This window comes from Varroa jacobsoni, unplaced genomic scaffold (genome assembly GCF_002532875.2).
Source record: "Varroa jacobsoni isolate VJ856 unplaced genomic scaffold, vjacob_1.0 contig00228, whole genome shotgun sequence".
Lineage (NCBI taxonomy): Eukaryota > Metazoa > Arthropoda > Arachnida > Mesostigmata > Varroidae > Varroa > Varroa jacobsoni.
Genome location: NW_019214432.1, coordinates 180,406 through 190,459, shown reverse-complemented (window position 1 = coordinate 190,459; position 10,054 = coordinate 180,406). Strand labels below are relative to the sequence as shown.

General features: G+C 41.0%; 1 long non-coding RNA gene across 2 annotated transcripts; it reads left to right on the top strand.

Moving 5' to 3' along the window:
• Positions 1-554: 554 nt before the first annotated feature.
• Positions 555-9,944, top strand: LOC111270974 (uncharacterized). 2 transcript variants are annotated; one of them, XR_002686573.2, is made up of 3 exons: positions 555-625; positions 2,779-2,875; positions 9,603-9,944. It is a non-coding gene; the product is annotated as an uncharacterized LOC111270974 (long non-coding RNA). The 2 variants fall into 2 exon arrangements; XR_002686572.2 differs by lacking the exon at positions 9,603-9,944 and adding an exon at positions 3,817-4,354.
• The last annotated feature ends 110 nt before the right edge of the window (positions 9,945-10,054 follow it).

The following is a 10,054-nucleotide window of genomic DNA, read 5'->3' as shown; positions in this document are numbered from 1 at the left end:
TGTTCAACATTAACTGTAACTTAAAAAACTCTGCAAAAACATTGCGGAACTGCTAGAAGAATTATGTTGTATGTATGTCATGTACACTGTGGCATTCACCTGTTAGGAAGACAGCACAAACTGGAAACCGTACAATATATATATATATATATATATATATGCGTGCATGTGGTACTACGCGTTCAGGGTGGGGAAAAAATTCAGAAAACTTAAGTCTTGACCTTTTTCATTTTTACTAAAGTTTACTGTCTAGCTACTTAAACTACAATGAAGACCCTCAGATTGTCGAGAAACTCTTGCCCCATTCTGTGTAGTGACGTACCGGTATGAACGCTTAAGCCCAAACTTGATCTCATAGAAACAAATATCTACACGTTTGCACACAAAACAGATACACAGCTTTAGGTGTTCTTGAGCGTTATGTGATTAGACAGTATGAATGCCGTTCCTATTCGGCCTATGACCAGAACAGTGAGCGAGGGAGACTTGCATAATATTGGGAGAGTCCTCTTAGGTACAGGTTGCTGTAATCTTCAAATTGAAGTGTATCAGGGCCAAGCCTAAGACCAGTTGCGTCGAGTAACTCGTCATGAAAGTGTAAGATGTAAGACACCATTCGGAAAAGGTAAAGCCGTCTTGTCAGAAGTCAAACAGCTGATTAATAAACACATGTATATACCGTCAGCGCGCAAAAATTTGATTAACCCAAAGCACGAACCTCTGTAGTAGGCCGAGGATCGCCGGCGAATAAATTCCTGCACGAGCGACGTCCTTCGCATGGACATATAACGGTTAGGCTCTATTGTATAAACAGCTGGACTGACAATTAGAGTCCAGTAAATGTAGTGTTGAGCCTATGGCAAGTCAGTATCACATAAAATCATTTGTCAATAGTGTTTTTATTATTCGATCTTTTTGAACAGTTATAAAAGTGCAGCGCGGAAATGATAGCTAAATTCAGCCAAACTTTATACAATATCATACAAAAGTGCGCCATCCCCTGCGTACGTGAGTGCTGTGTGTCCCGATTGATAATTTGGTTCAATTTGTGGATTGTTTACACATCGAAATATAGTTATTCTCTGAGCGGGAACTAGGTACCCAATCAGGGTTCATAACAGCGACACTTCGTGAAGCTTATAGCTAAATCTGAACAGCGATCGCCGGAGGAATTCAATCTCGCATCAGCTGCGCTCATTTTGCCTGATGATGATGATGATAATTTCGGATTGCACATATCAATCCTCAGCACAGGACAAGTTGCAGGACGTCGGTATCCCACTGCTAACCTGTACGTTACAAGCTATTTAGTGGATCAAATGAAAAATTGTCGACCTAGAAATTGTGAGACCAATGATGAGCTAGATAGAAAAGGCCAAGCTTCTCAGCGTAAAGAAGTTTAGCAGTCCTTAAAAGGAGGCAAGGTCAGGGCTAGGCTCCAATTTGTAGAAAAACACAATTAAAAAACTGACAGATTCGTTCGTCGACCTGCATTTGTCAGCGCTTGCTGCGGGGCTTATATAGTGACGTTTATGGAATTCGGGTGGTCGGCGATTAAACCATAAAGATCGTTCGTTACCAACTGTAAACAATTGGTCAAAAGCACACAGCGGGTCAAAGGTTTTCAATATAAGGTAGTTACCTATGGAATATGACAGCTCATTTTGTATTTTGTATTGCCAATGACGTTGAAAATCGTACCGCGTTTGCTTAGATAGGGAATCTACACTGATAATGTAACGCTCTTAGGTGTAGGAAGGACTCCACATGAAATATGACTTAGTTCCTAACAAATAGGTTTGGAACTGTTTAGTAGAAGAAGGAACACGCACACGCGCGCGTTGAATCCTATGAGCGAAGATAGATAGAATAAAAGGTCTATTAACGTAACACAAATTACAAGCCTCACCCCCCTATAACGTTAACTAGGAGTCGAATCGGCGGTAAAATACGCCTGCTTTTGATTACCGAGAACCGCCTTGCAATAGTTTTTCTACACAATTTTCTACTTCCTGGAGCGCGTGTGTTTGCTTGTTTATTTCGCCTGTCAAACGAACATTTGGATGTGGGTCTTATTGTGTTAGCAAGAGCCAGCACCCCGTGTCAGTTGGAATTTCGAAATAAAAGGCAGTGAAATCGGGTTTATTGTGGTACAGCGACAGGTTTAGATAACTGTGAGGCCATAACCAGACGATTTATCGTACAATCGATTCCATCTATGCTAATCCGTCATGTGATAAGGTTTATAGCAGCTATGCAGTCTACTATAACCTATGCACTAACATTGTTCTATACTGGTAACTTTCCTTTCTTGCCAATTGCACTAACTAGAAAATAAAAATTTCACAACCTTATTAGTTGTGCAAGGGCGTTAACTTGAGAGAAATAATTTCCTTGTTCACTATAACAGTTACAGTATTCAACTTACTGAGATTCTGCGAGTCGACAAGTACTACGATCACATCAGTATATGTGATAATGTGAATGAAGAGATCCCTTTTATGCATGAGAGTGCAGAATATGATAATGCATGAATGAAGTGCTCAAGCTTTTAATTTGCTCGGTTCTTCCTTTGAAGAAGCTGTGCGAAAGCATAGTCTGATATAAGTGTTGACAGATGCCTGTTACTAATTGGAAGCACATATATCTATTAGAATCATTTAAAAGATAACTGTATTTGTTAAATGACATATTCGAGAAAGCTCGAAGTAGTATGGCCGTCGATCTACATTGCCAGATATTCTCAATGTTTTTTTTTTCTTTTCGGTGTCTTGGTAGGTTTCGTGATTGCTTTCTGTGGCAAGTTCTCTCCATGCTGGGCTCAACGACAATCTACTGGTTGAATCCTATTCTTCAGTAAATCAGAGCGATTCCGGTAAATAAAACAGTATGAAAGGCGTAACTTAATTCCAGCATAGCAAATCCCGTCACAGAACTTTGTGCAGTCTGGAGTTCCAGATGTGAACTGCAAAATTTTGCAACTAGCAGCCTTTAGAACCTTGGGAGGGCTGTGTTTGAATCAACATATTCCTTCTAGACGATGAATTCAAGCGCCCCTACGGTCGCCCCCCATTGATAGTAAAAAATTTGACATTTTCTTTTGTATAGTATTGGGTATAGAGGAGGGAATATCGTGAACTGCTAGAAGAACTTAGGCGTTACTTGAAAGCGACTACAAACTTTAGGAAGGCTTTTATTAACACACTTACAGTAGACTTTGTACCCATGATTCTATAACGGTGACATCGTTCGCTGCCTAGTGGCTCAGATCAAATAGAATCGATTTCGCAGTGCTTACTCACCACTTGCGCCTTAAACAATTCGCCTGCCAATGAGCGCTGAAAACACCTGAACTTTGTAGATTTGTTTTCACAAAGCAAACGTAATCTTTGTGCTCCTTAGCTGCATTCGTGACGCAATCGATCACAACGTATAAGCATATAAATATATCCCGTTCAATATGTTATAAGGTAGCAGTTCGACTACGCGGACTTTTCTCTTGGGAAATTCGTCCTGTTCAATCATGGCTGACCCTAAAAATATAGAAATAGAACAGTCTATAGACGTCAGACAGTGGATTCACCTGTGCCTGTCTTGGAACTATTCAGACGCTGTTCACTTAATCACCGTTCCATATGTGATTCCACCAGACTACCCGATCAAAAAGAACGACGCCATATTATTACGTCTACTCGTGCGGTTACACTACATGCCCGCTACCGTTTTCCATCTCAAGTAAAATAACAATTACGCTTAGTAGAACGTTCGAATAACATTGTATTGCAATGCGACTACCATGAATGATGTGTGTTACAGGTATATGGTTGCGTCTTTGTTGTTGACACACGGTCGGTAAAACTGACAGCCCGATCCCTCGTCCAGAGGCAAAGATGCCACCATATCGGACCGGGCTGGGCTGGGCTGGGCTGGGCTGGGCTGTTCATTGCTTTTCAGGTCTTGTCCGGCTGAACGGTGCCAGATATCAGGGGGCCAACTAACATAGACGAGATCATAGGGGGTACTACGTGCTTTTGAAAGCACATTACCAGAGTGGCGCTCATGATGTTCACGAAGGTGTACCCTCGCAAAAGCACAAAAGAGGCAGAAACATGAATTAATAGTGAAGGCGATATGGTGCTTCCGTAGACGTGCATATGTAGGGACAGAAGCCAACCATCTATTGACAACTTCACGGTGTTTGTTAGCTCGCTCCTTTTCTAACTCTCTTAGAGAAGATGAGCGCAAGGGGTGAATTAGGGGATTTGAAAATATGGGCACGGCTAGTCCAGGCTGATGTGGGGCTAAATGACCGCTGTATGTTGCGCAGTATAAGGCGTCAGTAGATTTGATTTTTCGTACGCTAATAAAAGATGATTCGATTTCATTTTGTATCTGTGGGTTTTGTTTTATTTTAGATGTTATAAATTTAAGTTGGCTAGTCATGCGATCGCATGTCTCGTTGTCTGAACGCTGAAGTGTTTAATCCAAAATCAGTCCTTGGAGTGATTCTATAGTTGCGGCAATTAGTACTGAACGCAGTACGAGTATTTTATATTCTTTTTGTTTGTATTATATCTATATATATTTCATAGAGCAGCTATATTTGATGTTATTTTAGCAGACGTCAAGACGTATCCGAACACCGTATATCCATCCATATATGTGAATATGTGTAACACTCGTATTGAGCGACATTCGACCGATAGGGGCTAACTACGATACGTCACCTATTTAATAGATCCAGTGGTGGTATCACATCTTTTGTCTGCTCGAACCCTCCGCGTTTTGAAATAGTTCTGAAGATTTTTGTCCAGGTATTATTTGATCCCATATCTTGACATGTTCTTTACGGGTCAGTATACGTATGGAGAGAGAATTATATACGGATGTACGTAAATCAAAGTACGACCTGGAAAAATGACAATGAAAGACTGTTGACCTCATATAGAAGTTTTTTCCACGATTTTCTGTTGGTCCGCAACGCCCGTTCAGTCTTGGATATCGTCACGCATGTTTCGAGCAAGAACGCCGAAAATCTAGCCCAAGATCGAAAAAAAAAAAATGACTGTCATACGCAATACTGACATGAAGATTAATGATAAGCGTGAACACAAATTACTACACTTGTCGCAATCACCATGGTCACCATCGTCACCGCCGTTAACACTAGACGTCGCCAGGTAACATGCGCGGGCGGTTATGATTATCATATTGCAATTTTTTCCTCAAATTCCCACGGACGCGCGGCGGCCGTCAGGAGCTCGATTGATAGGGCGAACGTTACGGTTGCTGGGGACGTTCCGCCCAGACAGATCCGTAGCGCTTCTATTAAAAAGCGTTATGGATCTGCCGAGAACCGCGTGTGAAACTCCGAACGCTAGCATACGGCTGCAATAGGAAATACTGGATCGCCCCGCTAACCAGAGGCGACAAGCAGACTCCATTGAGGCTGCTTTACTGTTTGATGAATCAAGGCGAGGGTTCATTGAAAAGGGGTGGTGGCATTGATAACAAGACGAGCAGGTACGAACAGAAAAAGAAAAGGCACTTAAAGCAACACACGTATAAGCAGTTTGTAGGGAGCCCGCAATTGCGCCAGTCACGCATGTCCTATCCTCTTGTTGCCTACGACGATGAATATTGGTATAGATGCAGGTGAGACATCAACTCAAGCGGACGATGGAGCAGATAAAACGAGATCTTGATCAAAATGGCCGAATATTCTTTTCTGTTTCACAACAATCATGTGTATGTATATGTATAAGAGGAAATGTGTGCACAATACCATGAGATTGACGACAAAGGAAAAGAGTGAATGTCATGCTTTCGCATCACTATTGCAAGTTAAATAAAGCCTACGAATTAGTTCTTAGTTACATAGTTATTTATTCCCGATCATCGTAGAGTTTAGTTCGTTATCTATTTGGGTGGAAAATTTTGCTCATTCTTTATCAGTCAGCTGGTCCAAAGATAGAGCATGGCACGTTTTACCGGTTATTAGTGTTACTTATTTAGGTTGCTGTTTCATGGATCTTTTCTGATGCTGCTGCTGCTGGTGATGGAGCTCAGTGTGAGTAGTCCGGGCTCCAGTTTCGAACTAACACATTTCGTTTTGCCTGAAGATTCGCGAAGGCATTGAATCTTCGGATGGGTCAATAACAGCCGCTCATTGCACAGCTGTATTTTTGCTAAGCATCAAAGTACGTGCGGAAACTGGTCCGCGTGAGAAGCCCAGAACGTTCAACTGGTCAGTTACACAGTTTGTGTAGGAAGATACTCGTTCTGCTCCGCACTACAAGTGCCTTGTGCAGCCAGGTCAATCGAATTATGCAGTCTTGCCCGAAACAGCGAAACGCGTCTTCGTTTGCCTGCCGTTGAACAGGACGACAGCATAATACTCCCTTGAAGCGCTTAGTTTACCTCGGAGGATACACAAGAGTATTTTGACATAGTTTTCGATAATGGCAAAAAAAAAAAGCAAAAACACTGACGGGAATCATTAGAATGACATAACCGCGCGATTAATCGATTTGATATATATGCACATATTCTTCGACGTTTGGAAGATCAATATTAGCGTTCAGAAAATTGCGAAGAACGACGATTTTGTGAAGGAATCGAACAACTTACATACAAAACCTATTATCTATATTTCTAGGGAAGAGATTCTCTTATAACTGGCAAAGGCTACTAAATGGGCCGGCATCTTACGCCGAACCCTCCGGTCCAGAGACGTAGACAATTAGATGTTTCTCAAATGAATCGTATTTATGCGCGGCAACTCTCAGGGAACCGCTGGCACCATGCCACGCGTGCCAACAGCCACGATCGCACCCAACATTATGAATGTCATAGATGTTAATCTAAGTAATTTTTATATAGGATTTATGTAGTTTCATTCATTGGGTGTCTTCTTCCGAAGGACAGGCAACTTACCTCTTTACGTCTTGCATCCCTCTCCTATTGACCGCAATTAAGGCATTGTCTAAGCATAATAGAAGAGAAATACTATCTAATTATACCGTTATATCTATCTATTTCACTGCATCACATAGTAAGATGCAACAACCATTGGCTTCATTTAGTCGAGCTGCTTATAATTATAGCGGAGGCACAATTCATCGATTGAGGAATCGCATGTTATAACCGACATCCCTCGATTAGCTCAATGCAAACATATTTGCTTGCCTCTGCTGAGATAAATGGTGACGCCATTTTGCATTTCGGTCTGGGGCAGCTCTTACATCATAAACCTATTTATTATTCGTTGGCACGAACCTAAAAAACTACGTACGGTCTGTAGTGCCTGCACAAGCGTGTTTGCTTTAGCAGGTCCTGGCAAAAATTATTTTCTTCTTATTCAGAATATCCATACGACTGCAGATGCTTAGATCATTTTGTTCTGCATGAAGTTGTTGACAGACGTATGTTTTACGTACGACTTATACAATCTCTGCTTCGCCAATTACTTGCGTATAATCTACATCAGAGATAATTTCGAGTCTTAGCTAATTGTTAAAGGAAAAATCTGGTACTCTCGCTTGTGGACTTGTATCCCTTAAACGTATGTGTGATGCTTTTTTTTTCCATTCGTAGACAACTCAGTCAAAAGTGTGTAATAATAGATATAAATATAAGGACGAATCGAAAATTGGACTGTGGCAGACAGCAGTAATGGGGGTATCACTATGATAAACTGAACTTATATAAGACAGGTGAAGTGCAATACTGGCGTATTTATTATGGAGTACCTCACTTGGATTACTACGAAACTTTACATATATATATATATAACAGCATTCTTCCAACACGAGTGGAAGTCCACACGGTTTCCTATGTGTCCCGTATCCGTAATGATACTAGGAATGTAAGCTCGATCAACTGCAGAATCAAGAAGCCGATTCCCGTCAGAAATATTGATATATTGTAGATGACAACGCTTTTACATACTTGTACATATTAGATGTGCAGTACGTCCGCAAATGTCCATTTAAAAAATTCATCTGCAGAGGTCGCAAAGTGTGCAAATGGCACATAGCCTGTGGCGCTGCGGAGTGCCTCAAATACAGATTGGAGACTGTCCCCCATCCTGTAACCCCTTTCAACTTTATAGGATAGCGTCACTTTCTAAACGCCCCATACTTTAGCTCTACTCGACGCAGGACTCCGCTGAACAGCATCTAACAATAAGCCATAGAACTTATTCACACGGTTTTTTATTATAAGCTCTATACGAGCATTACATACATATTATAGAGACATCTTTGACATGTTCTTGGATTGCGCCATACAAAGTTAATACTTTATAACGCCATCTTCTACTGCTGATTACGTTGTGTATCCGAATAACACACAATATCGGGATTGGACGAGCAATTTATAGTGGCTTTGCTTGTGTGCGTTTCCCTACGAGTTGTTCTACTTGCGGTGAGAAAAAAATTAAGATGGAATGGGACGGGCCACTGGGGGGGGGTAATAACAATAATCACCACAATGAGACGGCATATTAGTAATGATAAAGAAAACAATTCTGCCATGTGTTTTCTTACCGTAGCAGCTGCTCGAGATAAAAAGCCAATATTTCTGGGGCACTTAGAGGACCAGCAGGGCTATAAGTATAGTATTTGATGATTCATGGGCACTCAATCATCCTCTTGCGAAAATTCAATTTGTCGGCTGCTTTAGATGTGACGGCTTTATGGAATCGACTATAAATTTGAGCAGACTGTGTAGAGAGCTTTGCACCATTCCACAGAACAAATATTAATTGACTGCAATAACATCTTGATAATGACTTATATACAATGTATATTGTATATATAGAGCTTCTGAATAAGTCGCAACATAGCAGCTATTATAGATATCCTTTTCCTGACAGGGATTAGTAGCAAGCTAGTTGGGAACTTAACAAGCCAGCTTTTTCTCGCTGTCTATAAAGCATTGAAGATGATGCCTGCTTATGGCGGATATACGTTCTTAACTATCTTGAAGAAATTTATATGAAAGGGAAATCTAAACTTATTTAGATGTTAGACCTGATAAACGAGTGTGGCACGAGTTTAGAGACAAAGTTCTAGATCCAATAAAATTTGACCGTGTCTCGGGCATGGTTCCCGTGCTTTAAAATGGCGAGACTTTTCGAGGACGCAAGTCCAGCCTTTGACCTCAAACAAAAGTAGTAGAAGTTTTATTAACATAACGTGTTTATCTGTCCATACGACAGTTCCGAGTCACCTGGCTTAGGATCTGTCGAACCGTCGTACGCGTTGTTATCTATAATTGGCCCGAATTGTGCTCGAATACAATTATTATCCTGATAGAATAAAAGAGGCCCGTATTTATACAGTCCTAGGTTTCGTTTGCCATTTAATGACTACTCTCATATAATATATAATTCAGTAATTGGAACAGAGCACGTAAAATATACCTGAGATAGAATCTTGGACGCGATCGTTCTTTCTAGATATTATATAATAGATCGAGCGTCGGAAGTGATTTCACAAAACGTTCAATTTTGGTTTAAATGATTCCTCAACCGTTACACTAAGCTTTCGGTTTTAAAATAAAGGAGTGCATACTCCATCTTTTTTTTTTTTTTGCAGATCTGCAACCATTGCCTCCACGAAGCCCAACACAAGAGTAGTCTAATTACGGCAGCGTAGCAGAAGCCGCTGATAAAAAGTAATTGCCACGAAGGCGACAAACAGTTACCTAGGGAGAGAAGTAACGGCCCTAGAATAACGCTTTCCGCGACGTCATCGGTAATCATTGTCGCTACAGGCATGGTAAAATCGAATAGACATGAAAATAGTACAGCATGGATCACTTGTTGACCCCAAGACAACACCTTCGAAAGTCCCGAATAAGAAGCGTGCGCATCTTTTAGGAAAGTCGCACAGTTCGACAATTGCGGAAATATAGCATAGTAGGGACCATTCTCGCGGGTTCGATACATTCGAGTTGGCCTCGCGTAGCCGATGTGGGCGCACATGTTTCTTCCATAAATTTAATTTTCATAAACTCTAATAAATAAACTATAAACACAATATACTTT